This window comes from Rattus norvegicus, chromosome 4, assembly GCF_036323735.1.
Source record: "Rattus norvegicus strain BN/NHsdMcwi chromosome 4, GRCr8, whole genome shotgun sequence".
NCBI classification, from domain to species: domain Eukaryota; kingdom Metazoa; phylum Chordata; class Mammalia; order Rodentia; family Muridae; genus Rattus; species Rattus norvegicus.
Genome location: NC_086022.1, coordinates 71,379,355 through 71,396,581, shown reverse-complemented (window position 1 = coordinate 71,396,581; position 17,227 = coordinate 71,379,355). Strand labels below are relative to the sequence as shown.

General features: G+C 43.3%; 1 long non-coding RNA gene and 1 pseudogene across 2 annotated transcripts; one reads left to right on the top strand and one right to left on the bottom strand.

Moving 5' to 3' along the window:
* Positions 1-4,417: 4,417 nt before the first annotated feature.
* Positions 4,418-8,443, top strand: LOC120102259 (uncharacterized). The gene is made up of 2 exons (XR_005503532.2): positions 4,418-4,943; positions 7,167-8,443. It is a non-coding gene; the product is annotated as an uncharacterized LOC120102259 (long non-coding RNA).
* Positions 8,444-10,690: 2,247 nt separating this feature from the next.
* On the bottom strand, positions 10,691-16,219 carry LOC102554731 (T-cell receptor beta-2 chain C region-like; annotated as a pseudogene). The gene is made up of 5 exons (XR_010066144.1): positions 15,987-16,219; positions 11,933-12,310; positions 11,417-11,434; positions 11,166-11,272; positions 10,691-10,881 (listed from the first exon to the last, which is right to left on the bottom strand). The product of XR_010066144.1 is annotated as a T-cell receptor beta-2 chain C region-like (transcript).
* Between the last annotated feature and the right edge of the window lie 1,008 nt (positions 16,220-17,227).

Sequence of the window (17,227 nt, the reverse complement as noted above, 5' to 3'; positions counted from 1 at the left end):
GGATCTCTAGTCTACCTACCAACGATGAAAAGGATGTGATCACTTCTCCTGTTGGATGACTGACATAACAGGTTCCTTTACTCAGAACTTTTCTCCTTTGAAAACTCCAGAGACCTAAAATCACTTGAGCTGTTATCTGTCTTTATGTCTCTCCTTTCTAGCCATGTAGGTGACATATCCTGGCTTTGATTAAATTCCCCTATCATTAGCTCACTAGCAATAGTTGCTGGGATAATCAAAGACACCCAGGAGCACCTACAGAGCTACCCCTTGTTTGCCGGTAACTAATGAATCATTAACCATATTTACATACCAGAACATCAGCAGGATTGCAATAACGCTAACAAGTGCCAAGCACAGCTGGTTCCCAGGGAGGGTGGGGATGATTCACCACCTGCTTAAGAAGCCCAGCCTCATTTCCTCCCCAGCTCAAGGGGATCTAATCTTCCACTCTGGCAGCCCGTCTTGAGGTAGGAGGGACCGGTGCATCTCTGGCCTACATGAGGAAGTACAAGTGCGAGCAGACAAGCCTAGACAAAGACCATCCTGAACTATGCTCTACTCTCTCCTTGCCTTTCTCCTAGGCATGCTCTTGGGTGGGTGCTCTCCCCTTGAAAGCCTAACTTTAAATCTTTGCTCCCATTCCTATACCTTTAATTTAGATTCTTTGCTGCTGGCTTGCTTCTCTTGACCACCGTCCTTCAATTACTGAGATACACCTGGGCATTTCACTCTATTTCACTATTGACTCTCAGTTTTGTATCTCTTAGAAAGGATTTGTCTCTCCTTGCTCTGTAATATTTTTCATCCTTGGATTTTCCAGTGTACTCCCTGGGATTGATTCTATGTAATACTCTCACAAGGGAAGGCAACCAGGCTGGGTTTTGCGTGTGTGGTGTGTGTGTGTGCGTGTGTTTGTGTGTGTGTTTCTTCTCTAAATGACTCCTCTCTCTCTCTCTCTCTCTCTCTCTCTCTCTCTCTATATATATATATATATATATATATATATATATATATATATATATATATATATATTCTTTTTCTTTTTTTTACAGATGTTAGTGCTCAGACTATCCATCAATGGCCAGCTGTCAAGGTCCAGGCTGTGGGCAGTCCACTCTCTCTGGAGTGCACCGTAAAGGGGACATCAAACCCCAACCTTTACTGGTACTGGCAGGCTCCAGGAGGGACCCTTCAGCAACTCTTCTACTCTTTTAATGTTGGCCAGTCAGAATTGGTGGTGCAGCGGAACCTCTCAGCTTCCAGGCCCAAGAGTGAACAGTTCATCCTGAGCACTGAGAAGTTACTCCTCACTCACTCTGGCTTCTACCTCTGTGCCTGGAGTCTCACACTGAGTGGGGTGGGGCAGACCTCTGTGCAAAAACCACACCCTCTCTTTAGTGCTACCTCCCTTGCTAGGAACCCTCACTAGGATTAGGTGGAAGAGGTTTGCCACTGAATTTCTGGCTGGTAGCCAAGTTGAAGTCTGGAAAACAACATGATTCAAGTTAGAAGTCTCCAAAGAAATTTATTAAACGCTTTATCAGTGACTCACATATGCAGAACCCGTGAGTTGCCTACACATAATGAACTTTCCAGTTTGTAATGTCTGGTAGTAGGATATTGTACTCCAGTCCTTGCAGCATGTTACTTTTTTTTAAAAAAACACTCTCCACTTAATCCAAATTACTATTGAGCTACACTGGGCATGCTCATGGACATATGTGGCTGAGAAAAGTGGGATCTACTTGTATCTGTACCATCTGCATCTGATGCCAGGTAGACTGATGAACAGGTAAAAGAATGTCATGTAACTCAATTAGTTAATTTCACTTCTGGGAGTATCACCATCATTCATCTTTCTGCTGAGGCTAGAAGGTTTATAGAGGCTGAGACCCAAGACATTAATCAGGGAGGAACAAGATGTCATTAGACAGCTATGCAAGATAAAAATTAACATAAAAAGGTCCTTAGTATTTTGACTAATGTCAAATGTTAAAGTTAATATGGAAAATATTTATTCAGGAATTATGACTGCATCTTGGGTTTTGTGGTTGTTGTTTATTTTGTTTGACACAAAATTCTACTATTTAGTCTGTGCTTGCCTCGAATTTGAAGCAATCCTCCTGCCTCAGCCTAATAAGCATGTGTTACCAGGTCCGATAGTGGTCTTATTGTTGGTTCAACTTCCCAGTTCTTTTGTTTCTCCTCCATTCTCTGGTAGCAAAACAGGGAGAAGATAGACGGATGGTGGCATAAGAAATACAGGAGTCTGAAGGTAAAGAGGAAGAGTGTGTGTGTGTGTGTGTGTGTGTGTGTGTGTGTGTGTGTGATAGAAAGGTTAAAATGGAACAGTGATTAGGATGGAAATGAAGAAGAGGAAAAGACTAATGTGAATAGTTGGAAAGAAATGTACTGGTTACCTTGGCAACTGAAATTTCTTTAACCCTCCCTCCTCCCTAGACCGTATTCCTAAAAGGGAATTTCTCCCTAATGTCCCCTTCCTCCACAAGAGGGCACACGAAGTCTTAAAATCCTCTGTTCCTGGCATCACACACTTACCTAGAATGATTCTGATGTATCTTTATTTTCAATCTCATTAATAAATGTACAGAGGAAAAATAAAGAGAGATACTGAGTGATCAGTATCCCATGGCAATGTCCAAAGGATAACCTAAGTGTAAAGTGACCAGGATACAGAGAGCCATCATAAAGATCAAAACAATGAAGTATATTAAAGATGGTGCTAGGCAAAGCCACAAGTAAAATATTTGGCTTCAAGCCTAGATTTCCTAGTTTCTAAGACCTGAGGGCAGTTATGTAGTCTTTTTAGCTCTCATTTTCTTCATCAGCAAATGTTACCTCTGTGGATTGTTAGATATTAAACGAGATCATAGTTTGCAAGTACTATTACAAAGTCTAATTTTTGGCAGGTGTCCTTTTTTTCTCTGGAAGCTTACAAAGCACTTTGATTGTAGCGCCTCCAAATCACCTCATTTTAAAACATTTAAACAGAAAATATGTGACAAACATGACAATGCTAAATTTGCATTATGTGGCAAACTCATGCCAATTGTCTCATGGGCTGTCTGCTCTGAATTTGATCCTAGAACATTCCTGTTGGAACTCGAGGCAGCCTCAGGGTCTGTCTTCAAAGAGAAACATCACATTTGTTGCCACTAATCAGGCGGGACTAACTTTAAACTGTGAGATTTGGCAAGTTTAGAAAACTTGCCTTAGAAGGAGAAACAATTTTAGCTAGATTTAGTACAGTTTCATCCAAACGAGAGGATTGCTTGAATAGAAACACAGAGATCTCAGTGTCTTTAAAGTCTTGGAAACAGCAAATGAGAAAAAAAATTCCCAGTGATGGCTTAGGGGTCACTGAGCATAGCTGAAGACAAGAAGAGGCTGTTTAAAGGGAGTCTTGAACACCATGTACATACACTAGAACAAGTCATTACACTGCATTTAGTTATCTGCCTCTATTTATGTATAAGGATCCTGTTGCCATAACTGTTTCCATAGCACCCAGAATCCAAAACCTCAGTCATTATAACTCTAGGGAAAACAGTAAGGCACTTCAGGATGGCATATCCTAATTGTAGGTGCCACCTGCTGCCAACATCAATGTCATGTTTCTGGTGAAATGTGGTTCCTTTTCTAGGAGACCTGCAGGGACCCTGATTTTGACTTTGACTTGATAGATGTGCCAAGATAACTATTTCCAAATATATCCTTTCCCAATTTTCACACACAGGATGCTGAGGACCACAGAAGTCAGAGAAACTCCCCTCAAGGATTTAAGGCAGCATGGGGTTGACTTGGGTCTCTTGACTGTTTCTAGAAGGTAGACAAGGTCCAGTCTTGTGAAGGAGCTGACACTAAAACTGGGCTACTTCCTATGATTTCTCAGGATTATGTGATTTGGTTGAATGTGTGAAGGGCAGTTAGTGAACTGCTGGTATAAAGCAGGTTTGGCTTGTGGATTTTGTGACTTCCCATTTCCTCATTTGAGAGTTTCTGGAGGTCTGGCTTTCCATTCTTTCCTGTGTTGTATATAGATTTCCCCCTCATCTTACCCACCTGGGCCAGGAAATACAAAACACATTAACTTTGCAGCCCTTACTCACAGAGGATATACCACAGTGAAAGCTAGCCAATGAATGCAGGACAGACAGCAGTTCACATGTCAAGAGATTATCTGTTTTGCATTCTGTTAATTACTTAGACTCTGTTCCTGTGACTCATTATATGAATGGGCTCTCATTACATTAGTAGAAGGAAATAGAAGATACTTGTGAAGAGAGGTTGGCTGGAGTTGGGGGTAGGTGGGAAGGGGAAGTGATGTGGGGCCAGAAGAACCCTAATGAGGTCAGAGCAGTTATTGCACCTGTCTCCAGGGTGCATACTGCAGGCTATTGTTCCCTGTGTGACTTCCAGCAGATGTTGGGTAGGTTAGATGGGGGGCTTGAGCTGAGATACATGGATTCCCCTTTAGAGACCCTCCTCTTCCCTCTTGTCATCCTCACTGTCATGGTGATAGTTAGAAGCAGAGGTAGAGAGAACTACATGAGAAGGGTTTGGAGGCAGGATGTGGCGAGTGTGGTTCCCAAAATGCTCAGAATGTGGGTGAGTGGAGGAGCTTTCACAAGCACCCCAGATGTAGGACCTGGTAAATGTCAAACCACATCCTGTTGTGACTCCCTGAGATGAAGCTAGGGCAGGTGGCCGTTCTTACTTGATGCTGATGTTACTTAGAGATAAACAGCCAGAAACTGGGGTGAGATGCTTCTAACCCCTTCCCCCATTGTCTGCAGGAACCTAAAAGTCCCCAGCATGCACCTCTTCACTTGTTGATGTTCGATGGATGAGAAGCAGTTTTTCTTAACACTATTTTCTTAGCGTGGTCCTATACCTCTTTGCTGGAAGAGGTTAAGGAAGTAAGTATTAGGGGTCCCATTGTGCCTGGTTAACTGGGGGACTCAAGATCAGCACTGTCTCACAGCACTGCAGGTCAGATTCCTTTTAAGACATATCAAAATGTGTGTGTTTGGAGCTGGGAAGGACTTAGATTCCTCCCACTTACTGTTCTGTCAATGCTACTAGGCCTGCAGGATTTTCACTAATAACCACTAAGTAGAGCCCGAAGGCTCGTTATGGAGCTCCTTGGTTCACAGGAATTGAGAGGATCTGGAAAGCTGGAGATGGTAAATGTGTTCTGCAGCTCGGACTAGAGGAGGGGAAGAGCTAATTCTCCAAGTTTTAGCAGATCCTTGACTCCAGGCAGAGTTCAGAGAACACGTGCTCCATATCAAGCTGAGATGTTGCTGTGATTTTGTGAATCCCTTGTATAAGATTAAATAAGGTGAGATGATCCCATCTAAGAGTGTGAGGATGGAGGGATAAATATAATGGAATACAGAATTAGAATCTTGTAGAGGCTTGGTAAGTTTGGAAGATGTACTAAAGAAATGCGAGAGAATCAAAGTACTTTTTTGTTTCCCGCACACCCTCGCAGACAGAAAAGCAATAATTTGCACACATAGAGGGGGTATATGGCTCAGATGCAGCACATGTGTGAAAGAACTAGACTTTTGAGTCATAACTGATCTCTGAGTCAATGGCAGGATGTGGATACCAAGAGCTAAAAAGTTACCCCAATCAAATGATACCTAAGAAAACAAACAGCGGGCATAACTAACTCCCTCTTTACTCTATGTAGGTCAGAACCCACCTGGTGTTGAGTCCCTTCTGAATACAGTGCTTTCAGCGGGATAGAAGGATAAAAGTGAGCTGAAATGTTTTTATAAGAAAATAACTGATCCACGAGGAGAAAGAAATGCTCAGAACTGTGCATTTGAGGAAAAAAGAAAAAGAGAGAAAACTGGCAATGTTGAGTCTGGAAAATGTATTTAAGTGAACATAAATTACAGCACTTGATAGTTATTACCCTGTGCTGAGAACTGTAGATATTGTGTGGATTGATTAACCGGTTGTGATTGAGTCCATTTAACACGATGGGAGGCGGAGTCTTCGGTGGCCACTTGCTTAGAATCACATAGCTGGGAAAATGTAGAAATGAAGCCCAAATCTAGACTTTGTGGCCTTAAAGTCTATGTTAATTTTAGTCACGGTTCTTAAAGTGAAGATTTGTGGGGTTTAAACAGTGGTCTTTACAAGCTCCAACTGCCTTCTGAAACTCTCTTAGGGGAACAGAATTATACTCTGAGAAAGATATGCACAGTAAAAGTCATAGATACTTAAACAGGCAGCAAGTGCTCATAGAGCTGCCCAGGGGATGAAGGGCTTATTCAGACAAGTGAGAATTCTTTGGGGACTTCGGAAGAGTGGGAGGATTCAGTTCTATGCTGTTGTTACTGTTCTTAACATGTAGATGGTTTGTGATACCAGGTCCGATAAAGACCAAGCCATTGTATAGTGAATGCGTAGAGTTGTAATCGCTAAGGAGTCCTTAAACTTGGGCCCAATGTCACTGTTTCCAAACTCATCACTTATATCAGCGATGGTTATAACAAGGTGAGTGTCTTGGCTTTTGGCATGGTTTCTTTATCATGACACTCTTACATTCATAGATGAGAGCTGAAATTAGTTTCCTAAAAATCTGATGAAACTTTGGAAGCAGACACAATATTTGGACCATTTTAACTCCATTTGATGACCAACAGATGGTGTTTATTCTTTTATTAGTTACTTTTACCTCCAGGCTGCCTGCTTCTGGAAACAGGTATAAGAGATGAAAGACTATGTGTAGACAGAGAAGGTAAATATGTAGCTGGGGCTTAAGTAATGGAACTAGTGAACTGAATATGTTGTATCCATTGAGAGCTGATGTTTCAGGTAAGATCTAACGCTGACATAATAAATCTTAAGGAGAGGCCGATTAATAGGAATTGTTAGGAAATGAAGCTTCAAAGCCCAACATTGAATACTGTAGTAGGGAGAGCTCCATGAATTTCTGATCTACAAATACACGGAGAGAAAGGCTTTCAGAGGTAGAGGAAAATATACAACCTAACACTATGACATTTGGGTCCAAATTTCCAATTTAGTATACTAAAAACTGACCTGTGGCCACCCTTCTATTCCTCAGCACTCTAAATGAATCTAAATCCAGACATGCTGATATTTGTGTTTTATTACAGAACTTCACCAGGAGAGACCAAGAACAAATCCTCCACTTCCACAACTATTCCTGGTCAGAGTGACTTCATGAAACACTCTTATATAGATCACGTAGGATCGTGAATCACACAGTTCTCTCTGGGCCACTACAAAGAAGAAAAATGGGGAAATGGCTCAAAGCAAGAAGGGAGGGATCCATAGAATTATATCAATTCTTCTTTTCTTTTCTCTTAACTGCTTTCTTAAGAAAGACTAAACCTTTGTCTTCTAGATAATCCTCCAGACTCCTGAAGCATCTCCCTTCCTTAAGTTGATGAAGCTGACAAAACATTGAGTACTGTAGTGGGAAGATCTCCATGAACACTGGTGCCAATAGGAAAATTCCTGTGGCTAAATGGAATCAACTCCAGGGCTATCCACACAGGAATCCTTTTGCTTTCCTCAAAATAAATTATCATCATTACATGACTTCCAGATATTTTCCTTATCTGTCATAACTGACAGATCTATAATGGCTGTAAGTCAGTTTCCCGGTGCTACCTATAAAAACTCATCTGTTTTTCATGACATTGTAAGAACTTGGGAACCTTCAGGAGTTGTTTTAGGGAGTATTTTCTGCAATTTTCTTCAGCCAGTAAGCATCATCTGCCTCCACACTGTGGCCACTTGTAGAGTCTACCGTGGACCCTGTCTTACATTCTACCTGCCTTACTGACAAACAAGTCATATCAGACCTGAGTCCAGAACAAGTGGAACTCTTCAGATCAATGAAGAATCTCTCTAGTGTTTCACCTTTGCAAAAATAACTCTGGGCTCAACTGATGTTTCAGAATCTCTACTCTGAGATGTCCTTTGCTCTGGTCCTATCAGAATAGTCATGGTTCACTCTCTGGATCCCAAAATCACTAGTCTTCAGTATCTTTTTTGCACTCACTTGTTTTAGATCCTACAACAAACATTATAAACATCTCCACCTTAGCAGTTCTGCCCAGCTTACACTCAGCGGGAATGAAATGATTCCTAGTTTGGTCTAAAAGGATCCACTTTGATTATAGAGACAGAGACAGGAGAGCTCAACTTCTGAGTGCTATGAGTGTTGCAAATTGTTATTTGGAGCAGACAAGGACATTGCAGTTAATACTTGGAGAGAGACCTGGATCCTTCCCTTAGTCATGCACAGGGTTGGATGGGGTGAGGTAGAGTTTGTAACTTCATCTCTGTTATGTCCCCTGGACTGAGAGAATAAACTACTTCTGGCCTTGTGTCTTTCAAATAAAATACCTGTTGTAGAACAGTAGATTATCAGTCTGGGCCCTATAAGTTCCATCCCACAGCTTCCTACTTTTAAATATTCCTGCTTTCCACACCCCCACCCCAAAACAAAACAAAAAAACCAGTCACCAAGCCTTCAGACCCAATTATCTCCCACATGGGGTTATCTTCGCCCCACCTACATGCTAGTTTAGTGCTAAGGGTGCTTAGCCCTTTACAGATGTGTTTATTCACACCCTATTCTCTAAAACCCCTCCCAAATCTATCCTTTCTGGTCCGAACAGCACCCACACTTTCTCAAAAGCATTTGCTTACTCCTCTCACATACTTATCTTTCCATCACATATGAGAATAGAAACACCACATGTGTGTCATTGTCTCCATAGGTCTAGGGAGTGGAAAACATCTTTTCTTGAATGCACGTTTAAGGCCTAAAGCCCATCCCGTTGCTATGTATTTTATATATGAATATATAATCAAAACAACAACAACAAAGATAATGACCAATTTCTTTTTTAAAAAAATATAAAACTGTAGTACAATTTGAGGTATGAGGAAAGTTACCACTTATAGATGTAACTGGAAAGTGATGACCTCTTAGGCTGACATGAAGCTCACCCTCTGCGGGCTGTGAAAACTCCTACTCTGTAGCCCTATAACTCCATTTTCTGAACACACAGTCTCTTGCAAGGAATAGTGTACCTCTAGAATCATAAGTACCCAGAACCTCTGAAGGTGGCTTTATTTGGAAAAAGGTCTTTGAGTCTACCATTGGTTAAAGGCTCAAAATGGAATTGTTCAGGATTTTAGGTGAGCTTCAAATCCAGGGATCCATGTCTTGATGAAAGAAAGGAAAGGGACACAAAGAAACAGGGGGAAGAGCACGTGAAGGTCAAGGCAGAGATGAGAGAGAAACTCACACAAGGCCAGGAGTGCTGAGAGTCCTGAGAAGGAGGAGGAACAAGAAAAGATTCTTCTTTGTAACTGTCAGAGAGCACTGATGTGTTGATGATGTGATCATTTTGAACTTGGGGCCTCCATATTGGAAGATAATTTCTATTCTACTGCCCTAAACCACTCAGTGGCACTTCGTTGTATATCTTAAACACATTTTCTTGGCAACCCTGGGAAACTGACACTCTGTGAACTAAAGCAGCCTCAGTGTGGTTCTTTCTGCAAGTCCTTTCCCAGAGCTTGTAGGACCCTGAACAACTGCTCTACAGTTACTATGACAACCATGAACAATCATATCATCATGGTCACTGGTTGGGAGAAGCTTCCAGAATCACATTATCTTTGGGAAAATATACTGAAGTTTCAGTGATTATAGTGTGATCTGCAAACTACAGTTTCTATAGCCATGAAATAGGGAAATAATTTGCCTATAGCATTATTTTTTTTTATGACAGGTGTATGTGCCCTAGGCCAGTCTAAGCCACAGAGATAGTAAACAGTCTCTCAGCAAGGGACTAATTCATTGTCCTCTTCTTTCTTTGCCTTCAGAAATTGCTTCTCATCCAAGCACTAACAACTAACTTTGATTTAGCCCCTCTGCCTGATCTGTGGCATCTCTTCCGAATTTCTGACAAGTATATTGTTCTATTGCAATGATTAAACCTCATAGTTACCCTTCCAAGGAAACTGTCTCTGTCTGAGGAGCTGTTCCTAACATCCTCAGCCCAGGATGGTCTTGTGTATGCTGACAGGGACTTTTACACATTGGAAGGGTGGCACTTCATGTGTAATCTCTTCTATGTCCCTGCCTAGAGCCTGGCCCTGTGTGGCAAGGTCCTGGGGAGTCCACTGTTTCTAGACTTCACAGTGAAGTCACAATGAAGTTTTCAATTTTCATTGTCTTCTGTATGACCACAGACTAGACCTAGTGAGTTCTATAGATCTTAAGTTAAAACTTTCAATCAAGAAAACCCAGATATATTGAGGAGAGACACAGATAAAATCCAAAGATGTAATAAAAAGAACTGGACTCTAATTGAGAAGTAAGCAGGTGCTGTAATCCATAGGTTTGCTTAGCCTCTGCCCTATACTGGGTGGAGTTATTGTTAGTTGTAACTTTCCTATCTCTGTCTTTATCCTGCTTGTGTTCCAGAGCCCAGTCATTGCCTTTCAGACAAATGACTCATTGGTGGATCTAGAGTACACAGGAGGAAGAAGAACTTCAGGCAAGAAGGAAGATTAGCCACTCTGCTTTTTTAGACCAGTAGGAATGTCAGTAACAACAGGAGTCCGAAGAAACTGCTGAGACACACCAGGCTAAACTCAATATTTTTATTCACTTAGTCTGTTTCATAGTCAAGGGGTTAATGAGGAATGGTAGATTTCCATGGAGGGAGAGGAGACAAGTCCTTAGGAACAGGGATTGGAGAAGGTGCGGGAAAATCCATGGCCAGGGTAAAGAACAGCTCAGGATGCATAAAGTTTGTCTCAGGAATTTTTTTTCTTGACCTGAGAAAGAAAAGACATTGTTAAACCTCCAGAATCCATGGAGCAGAGGGAGGGGTTATACAGGAAATAGATTCTCAAGTATGATCTTGAAGAGAGCTCCTTGGTTCTCCTCATCCTCCAGGAGTACAAACATAAGCATTCCTCCAGTTTTACTTTGTACTGTGTTCCTTATGGTATTTTTGAGATGACTGGATATCAGGGTTGGGTCCTCCTCTAAGATCACCTTACATTCCATACACTGCAGTCTATACCTCCAACCATTCGTCCCATCCTACCATTCTTACCATGGCCATCAGCACCAGGGCACTGACTAGCACAGCATACAGGGTGGCCTTCCCCAGTAGGATCTCATAGAGGATGGTGGCAGACAGAACCCCTTGATGATAGGATGCTGTTAATAGGAAAGGAGAGTGAGTAGGTGCTTATAAACAGGTTCCTCTGGGCAGCCCCAAACTCCATGTTTGTAGAACTTTTGTGTCCTGTTTTCAAAGCCAAGACCACAGAAGACTTAGAGAAAGTTGAGAGATTTACTCACCTGAGGTGATTCCACAGTCTGAAAGAAAAGAGAGGGAGGAAAAAATGGGTGAAAGAATTGCACTTCTTGGGGATGTTCAACACTCAACAACAAAATTTAAAGGTGAATGTTAAGGCCACAGACAGATGCACGTCAGATGGCATAAGCACTCTCTGCTGATACTCCTCACACTGTCTTTCTGATGGTGCCAGGCAATGTCACCGAGACCTTAAAAATCTACCATCAGGGATGGGACTGAGAGATACTAGGCTATGAGGGGGCTGTGAGGGAACTCATAAACACAGCTCAGAGAAACTAAAGAACTGCGAAGCCCATTGGCCTGAACTGCCCCATTGAGTTTAAGTATTCCTTGGAAGAAAGCATATGCTATGGTTTTCTGACACCATGTCCTTGATTATCTGTCCCACCATTTGGGCTTTTTCATGGGTCTATTCTTTGCTTCTACATAGATCATTTCATATTTTTGAAGTACTAGTGCTGTTTAGTTTTCTTGTCAGCTCCCCAGGTGCCATTTACCTGCTCGGCCCCAGGCCTCCGCACTGATGTTCTGTGTGACAGGTTTGGGTGAGTCCTCTGACCAGTTGTCTTCCTCTGTAAGCCCATAGAACTGCACTTGGCAGCGGAAGTGGTTGCGAGGATTGTGCCAGAAGGGAGCAGAAACCCTCAGGCGGCTGCTCAGGCAGTAGGTGATGTTGTTGCTTTCCTTGTAGGCCTGAGGGTCTGTGCTGACCCCATTGCGGATCTCCTTCCCATTCACCCACCAGCTCAGCTCCACATGGTCAGGGAAGAAGCCCCTGGCCAAGCACACGAGGGTAGCCTTTTGTTTGTCTGCAATCTCTGCTTCTGATGGCTCAAACAAGGAGACCTTGGGTGGAGTCACCGTTTTCAGATCCTCTGGAAAGTAAAGAGGGGTGAAATTAGCATTTTGCTGATGACTACCTGGATCAGGTAGAAATTGTTTGTATCTGGAAAGGCTAAGGGCTAAGAGAGTTTCTGAAAAGCCAGTCCTGTTGGCTTTGGAACCACTATTCCTTTTCTCTTTGGCATTAATCTTTTACCTTGTTGGTCATTTATTTCATCCAGTAGACATCAACTTTTCCTATCCTTCCATTTTCATAAACACATACTGTAAATGTCTGGCCCAATGTTCTGCATAATGGCTCTGTATTGACACAGTTTTAATCCTCCTTTCTCAAGAGAAGTTTATTTCTTTTCTTTCTTTCTAAATTTTCTCCTTTTTGAATATTTATTTATTATGTATACATCATACAGCTTTCTGCCTACATGTAGGCCTGCAGGTCAGAAGAGGGCATCGGATCTCAATACGGATGGTTGTGAGCCACCATGTGGTTGCTGGGAATTGAACTCAGGACCTCTGGAACAGCAGGTAGTGCTCTTAACCTCTGAGCCATCTTTCCAGCCCGAGAAGTTTATTTCTTATTATATTTAGCACGTCTTTAGTTGGAGTTGGCCACAGAAATCAGACATACAGGGCCCGAGTCTGAGCAATCACCTTCCATTCCTGTGTGACCATGGGAGAGCCTCTTTAATGCTTCTGTACCAATTTCTTTTCTGCTTGCAAAGCGAAATGTGCAACACTGACTTGAAGAAGAGACATAAGGATTTGGACCATCCTGCCACAGCTAAGTTATCTGTGTCGTAGCTAAGGGACCAGGATTAAAGGGTAATTCAAGTTCAGATAAACATTTGGCATGAGAAAGCTTTCCTCAGACTTCAATAGATGGTTTATTTTCACCCATGCCTGTGTAGACATCCCGGTCTACCATGTATTCACAATATATAAGGTTTACTCAATTTTGCAGAGTAATCTCATCAACTTCTCTGCCTCTAAATATCCCCAGTTATTTGCACTTTTCTGTCTGTCCTTTGCTTCCAAGTGATTTGCTGAAAATGAAGAGATAGATATATTTTGTGCTAGCAACCCAAGACCTTCTTGATAATGCGGAAACTTTATTTTAACCCTTTCTCATAATTCTGTGGATATTATCTTATTCCAGGGCTCCAAACAAAGGTATCCATCCTGCACAATTCTTACCCAAGGTCACAGGCTTAGTGCTTCAAGCTCTGCAGCAATCGCTCTGGAACTCTGTTTCTTTTTAGTAGGAGTTGTCTACATTTTTCTTTTCTTTCTTTTATTTGGAAGGAGGGGTTGTCTTACTCTGCCGTCCATAATGGCCTAGAATTCTCTACATAGTCCAAACTGGCTTAGAACTCATTGTGTAGCTTAGGCTGGCCTCACAGTCATGGCTTCTCTTGTTGCAGTCTCCTCAGTGTTGGGAGTGTAGATATGGGTCTAGCAGATCCTGCCTCAGCTCATTCTCTTCCTCCAGTGCATCATTTTCAATATCCCTAGGACTTCACAGGCTGGGCCTGGATGCAAAGAGTATTATTCTTGCTTCTCTCTGTGGTTCTTGACTCTGTGTCCTCTGCTCTTAGTCTGTCTAATCTTATTCTGTCCCAGAGATATTGGCTTTGAGACTCTCCCAGCTTACCATGGGAACTGTGGGATGCAGTTCTCTGACCCTCTCACTCAGCAATCATTGAGTCCCCATTGTGAAAATTGAACACTTGCCTGAGTCAGGCATGTTGTTCTCTAGTGTATTAATGAACACCATTGTCAGGACAAATAGAAGCAGATCCTCACTACACCCTGAAGTATTACTTGTATAATTCCACAGGGAGACTGGGGGCAGCTAAATATCCATGTATGTGAGTCCATGAGCGTTCTTTCGAGGTATAATTGCCTATGAAAGTGAATTGTGCATAAGTGAGCTGCTCCTGGTATGTGATTTGCTTGCAAACTGGACTAGCTATGAGTAAAATTATAAAATTCTCTTCCCTTTTCCAAACTGCCCCACTATCTGTCTCCATTGAATAGGTTCACACACTAACAGGCCTAAGCTTACCTTATCATCAAAGAACCAGGACTGGAAACCAGCCTCATCTGGCTATAAAGTCTGTCTCTTTTCTTTATCCCACGTGACCACAGGGACCCAACATTTCCCTTAGACACAATTTAACATGGCTGAGTTCCCTTGGATCCAACTTAATGTTCCAATCACAAATGATGTCTACTGTTACTATGGTTACCAAATAATACAGGTTAACATAACCAAGCTGTGAATTATTTCTTTTTTTATAACCTTGGCCCTCACTGTCAAGGTGATATTTAAGGTCCATTCTAATACTGGGACCCTAAGGTTTTTCAAGCATTTTTTTCCCCAAGCTAAATGTCTGTAGTTTAATGTATGCCTTTGATCAACGAACCCCATTCGTGATATAGCCTGTCTGTCTAGCCTGGAATTCACGGTGTGAACAGTGCAGATTTTAGGTCAGGAGTCAGGCGAATAAACTGAGGATAAACAGACCCCAGTGACTAAGTTCCCCCGGCCTTTGGGCTGACCAGTCATGAGAATGTGTGGATACTGGGTTTCCATCCTGCTTCAAGGGATCCCAAGGTAAAGCAGTAGATGGAATTTAATCACATGCTAACACCACCAGGCTTTTGATTCTTCTGTTCTAGTTTAGGTTTGTCCTTGGTTTATTGCTAGACTCCTTCCCCTTTAAAAAAAAAAACCCTCTCTCTTTTGGAAAACTTTTGCCAGTGAGAACTCTACCTCTGGTAAACCTCCCCGCCTTTCTCTGCCTTTTAGTTCTTTGTGCCTGCCATTTACTTTCAAAACCAAGTTTGATTCCAGAGTCTTGATTAATCCTTTTTCTCCACCGCCCACCCAGCGCATGCATACCTCAGAGAAAAGAGAAAGAAACTTACCTTGTCCTGGCTTGCAAGAGAAATGCTTGGCACCCAATACCCTGTCTCATCCAGCTCTCCCAGAAAAGGCGAAGTTGAGAGCTGTCTCCCATTACCAATTCCCCCGGGAGACTTAACCTGCTCAATCCCAATTTCCTCCAGGGACCCAGGAATTAGGGCGGGTGGGGGGGGGGGAGCGGGGAAAGATATAAATCTTACCTAAAACCGTGAGCTTGGTGCCGGGACCGAAATACTGCTCATAGGAGCACGGAGGCGCGACCCCACACACAAACCCGCGGGACTCAGCGAGGTATTCCCCAGTTTAGGGACAATCTCCCTGCATTCAGCCTCCCTCTCCCGGCGCGAAGGGCCTGAGAACCCTGGGCAAAGACGCCAGCAGCCCCAGAACTTGCCACTGCAATTGCTAAGAAGCTCACACGGGAGGTTCAACCCAGGGCAAGGGCTGCACAACCCTGTGAACTCCAAGAGAAACCCAGCCAAGGGACCCGAGCCCACTGCAGCCATATCCCGCTGCCAACGCGCGGGGCCCCAGCTCACCTAACACAAGGAGGCGAGTGCCTGGTCCAAAGTACTGGGTCTCTTGGTTCACAGCCCCAGAAACCAACACAAAAACTGTACCAGCTTACCTAGCACCGACAGTCGGGTGCCTGCACCGAAGAACAAGGTGTTTTGACTCACAGCCTCTTAGCACAGGACAAAAACTAGCCCTGGCTATTTTTACCTGGGAGTCCCTTCAAGGAAATGCTCCCTCCCCTTCACGACTAGCTCCCAACTTACCGAGAACGGTCAGTCTGGTTCCTGAGCCAAAATATATCTTGTCTGTAGTCACAGCCTTCAGGCTCAGGACAAAAACTCAGTGCTGCCCGCTCGCTCCTGCTGTCCCAACCCCAAACCATGAGTGCTTTACTGTTCCCAGTATCCAATACAGAAATCCTTCTGCCCAGGCAGGTTAGCTCAGACCAAGTGGACACTGAATAGTCCTGCTCTGTCCCTCTTACTCCCACAGTACAGTTCAGCCTTCCTTACCCAGCACTGTCAGCTTTGAGCCTTCACCAAAGTATAGCTGCCCGGTGTTTGCACAGTCCTGGGGATGGTGGCACAAACCTCCTCTTCCCTGATACAGGGCCTTAGATAGTCAAAGGTCCACTCTGCTAAGGCTTTCTGCTCCAGGGGTCCTTGTGGGTGACTGTCCCACCTTCTCCCCCACCTGTGTGGCCTCTGCTTTCTTACCTAGGACCGTGAGTCGTGTCCCTGATCCGAAGAACTGTTCAGCATAGGAACACAGCAGAAAAGGGCTGCCAAGAATTCTTCCTGCTTCCTCACCTTCCTCAGCATAGACCCGGGGTTACTCACATTCTCCATCTACCTCCAGAACGGGTAATGCAATCTTGACCTTGCATGAGGCCTATCTTAAGATCTCAAATTGAAGAAGAGATACAACCTTTGGCTTGGGAACGAATATCCATACAATTCACTCAGGGGTTAGCAAAGTGACTTTGAAATCTGAGGGCTTTCTGCTGTGTCTGGGTAGCCTCCAATGAGAAAGGACTTGTACAGTCTTTCCAACAAAGGGTATATTTATTTACTCAATACTTTTTAATAAGTTCTTAATTTACCCTGCATGTACAGATACTTTGTTGATGGTAAGAGTCATGATTAGGGCTGAATGTGAACCCACTTCCCTTTCACACTCATGGGAAGCTTTCTAGGACAAGAAAATGCTTAGCTATTAGAAGACCTTGTAGGTCCACTCACACAGACTCCTCCTCACATGTTAAATGCATTTCTTGGGCAGAGAGTTGGTGTTTTGGGGGTTAGAGCTTTTTGTAAAAGCACCTCTTCCAGTTGAATCATTGTGGCCCCCCCCAGTCCCCACAATGTTACACCATGATACAAAAAAGTTTCTTCCCTGCAGGTGCCCTACCCCAGTGCCTGGGCAGGGGCAGGGAGACCAGGTGGCAGAGAGGTTTGTCTGGCTGAGAGGGGCTGGGAAAAATCTCAAGCTGGGTAAATCTTAG